The 3578-nt window shown below is 40.4% G+C and overlaps 1 non-coding gene across 1 annotated transcript; it reads left to right on the top strand.

Moving 5' to 3' along the window:
* Positions 1-3198: 3198 nt before the first annotated feature.
* On the top strand, positions 3199-3305 carry LOC141669912 (small nucleolar RNA R71). The gene has a single exon (XR_012554159.1). It is a non-coding gene; the product is annotated as a small nucleolar RNA R71 (small nucleolar RNA).
* Positions 3306-3578: the final 273 nt, after the last annotated feature.

Below are 3578 nucleotides of genomic sequence, written 5' to 3'. Positions count from 1 at the left end.
CATAACTTATCTATCATCGAAATAATCAAAATTGTATAAACAGAATAGACAATAAACGCATTATGACTCACAACACCTCCTTTCTACTAGAGTTATACAAGGATTCACACTATTATTGAACACATAACAAAGATACTTATTTGACCGTGTAATGAATGAGGTCCCAAAAGACTTATGCAATAATACCCATGTAGCGAGCGTTAGGTTAGCGGATCCCAGACTATAAAAGCCTTAGGTCACTAGGTACAAAGTCCCCTAGAACTTAATAACTCGAGTATTAAAGAGCTCACTCTTGATCAATTATGCATAAACACATACTTTTTTTCTTTTTTTTCTCTTTTTTCTTTTTTCTTTTTTTTTCCAATAATTTTCGATGAGTGCGTTTCGCTCCATCTCATTCAACCCTAGACTACTCATAAAAATATGAGCCGACTACTAGCCATTTGATGCCTAGCCTTACAACAACTAGCAATGAAATCTAAGTTTTTCTCCAGATAAAAAAATCAGTGTTTTTACGTCATTGCGAGAATGTCACAAATTCTAAATCCAAGTGATTAAATCTCAACAACAAACAAGTATGATCATGATCTAGATCAAAAGCAACCCTATAAGACTTTGTGAAAATATTTGTTTCTAACATGCAAATCAATTCATTAGGACTTAAACATCCCTATATTCGTCATCACCACACTCAAATCAACATCAACTTATCAAATATCATAGTTCATCTTAAGGGATCATGCTAAATATGCATGCAAATGCAACTATATGAAATCACATAAAAACATACAAATATGTCCTAAATGAACAATCATGCAAATATATGAATGAACTACAACTAAACATGCAATATGAATCTATATGAATCTATATGGACACACACACTACTAATCCTTACATTATCACCCCCAAACTTAACATTTTCAATGTCCTCATTGAAGGCAATAATAAGGATTTTAGGCATACCTAGTCGTCAGAAAGATCACCCTCTTTGGGTGGAGGATCAGGTGGCCAATCAACCTCGACACCAGTGGCTCGGAAAATAGTACCCAAAGCCTGTGTCAAATCTGCAGCAAAATGATGGTGAATGTCATGCATGGCCTCCATACGCCTAATTACTTGCATGTACTGCTCATCACCCACACCAGTCCTATCAACTACCTGTTGCACATGAGAAGAACCCTCTATAGGCACGGGAATATCCGTCCAACCACTCTCTACATCATCAAAAATATATCCCAACCCCTTATCATGGGGTGCACCTAAGAATGAATAACTCAAGTGATCTGGCATTCGGTTGAGCTCAAGTGTGGGAGCTTCTTGAATAAATGGTTCAAAACTCTCCTGAGAAATTTTCAGCTCTGCTAACCCAAGAGAATCGAATGTCATATCCAACTTTCTCCTCCACAGAAGTGCATTCAAAACTTGCAGTTGCTCTGCTCCTTCCTTGTCATCAATAACTGATTCCCCTATTAATGATCTCTCTAAGGTATCTGACTTTGACAATTGCTCAAGCTCTGAATTTACTACAGAGTCGACCCACTCTACTTTAAAACACTCCTCTTTAGCTGTGGGTAACTTTATTTCCTTGAACACATTAAAAGTGACCTTTTGATCGTAAACCTTCATCGAAAGCTCTCCTTTTTGCTCATCGATCATAGTTCGGCCTGTAGCCAAGAAAGGTCTTCCCAAGATAATGGGAATCTTCTTATCTTCCTCAAAATCAAGAATTACAAAGTCGGCAAGGAAGATGCGTTTATCCACCTTGACCAAGACATCCTCCACTATACCTCATGGATAAGTGATGGAACGGTCAGCTAGTTACAATGACATGTATGTTAGTTTCGTATCAGGCAGACCAAACTTCTTGAAGATAGATAAGGGCATCAGATTGATGCTAGCTCCTAAATCACACAAACACTTGTCGAACGACAAGTTTTCGATGGTGCAAGGAATAGTGAAGCTTCCCGGATCTTTAAGCTTCGGAGACAACTTCTGTTGCAGTACAGCGCTGCATTCCTCCGTTAGAGCAACGGTCTCTAAGTCATCGAGCTTCACGTTCCGAGAGAGAATACCTTTCATAAACCTCGCATAGCTAGGCATCTGTTCAAGAGCTTCAGCGAAAGGTATGTTGATATGAAGTTTCTTGAACACCTCCAAAAACTTCTCAAACTGCTTATCCAGCTTTTTATTCTGCAACCTCTTAGAAAAAGGAGGTAGAGGATAGATCTGTTTCTCCCCTGTATTACCCTCAGGAGAAGTGTGTTCCACAGTAGTCTTCCTTGGTTCCACCTCTGCTTCCTTCTGCACTTCTTCTTCAGCCATAACTGCATTTTTTAAAACTTGAGATTTTTCAGGCTCTTCGTCTTGCTGAATTTGGGGGCTTGCGACCTTTCCAGACCTCAAGGTGATGGCGTTCACCTGTTCTTCAACTTCCTTTTACCTGGATTTGTTTCTGTATCACTAGGAAGAGTTCCTGGTGGTCGATTCACTAAGGCATTAGGAATTTTCCCTATTTGGTTCTCCAGATTCTGGATAGAAACAACCTGGCTTTGGCATATAAGAGCATGGTTTTTGCACATAAGCCTCAACTCCTCCAATTCAGATTTTTCATTCGAAGATAGACCTGCATCATGAGTTTGTTGTTGAAGTTAGAGTTGTTGTCTTGGTGCAAATTGTTGTTGAAAACCAGGAGGGTTGAATAGCTTATTTCCAAACTGCTGGAACGGCTGTTGCATCGCATTCTGATTGATGCTCCAGCTGAAGTTAGGATGATTCCAGTTGTCAGGATAATAAGTGTCTGGAACTGGTTGCTGCGATCTCTGAAAGTTGCTCACAAACTGAGCTGATTCACTAGATATAGCACATTGCTCCATCGCATGTGAACTTGCACATAGCTCACAAACACTGGTTATCTGATTAACACCCAAGTTAGCCAGAGAATCGATCTTCATAGACAACGCCTTTAATTGAGCAGTGATAGCCATAGCTGTATCCACCTCAAGAACTCCTGCTACCTTGCCCTGTAGACATCTCTGGGTTGGATACTGATATTCATTAGCAGCCATCAGTTCCATTAGATCATAAGCTTCCTCATAGCTGTTTGCCCATAATGCTCCGCCTGATGCTGCATCGAGCATGGGTCTGGACTGTGCTCCCAACCCATTGTAAAAATAATTGATGATCATTCAATCAGGCATTCCATGATGAGGACACTTCCAAAGCACCTCCTTGTAGCGCTCCCAAGCTTCACACAAAGATTCTCCCATTTACTGCGCAAATTGAGTAATAGTGTTCCTGAGTGCAGCTGTCTTCGCCATAGGGAAGAATTTAGTAAGAAACTTCTGAGCAAGATCTTCCCAAGTAGTAATCAAACCAGCTGGTAGAGAGTGTAACCAGCTCTTAGCCTTGTCCCTTAGAGAGAATGGGAACAGTCTCAGCTTCACCGCATCTTCAGAAACACCGTTGAACTTGAAGGAGTCGCAGATCTCTATGAAATCCTTAATATGCGTATTGGGATCTTCCGTTGGGGAACCCCTAAACTGGATTGAATTCTGTACCCATTGAATTATGCCAGG

This window comes from Apium graveolens, chromosome 6 (genome assembly GCF_009905375.1).
Source record: "Apium graveolens cultivar Ventura chromosome 6, ASM990537v1, whole genome shotgun sequence".
NCBI lineage: Eukaryota > Viridiplantae > Streptophyta > Magnoliopsida > Apiales > Apiaceae > Apium > Apium graveolens.
This window is presented reverse-complemented; position numbering and strand designations above follow the sequence as displayed.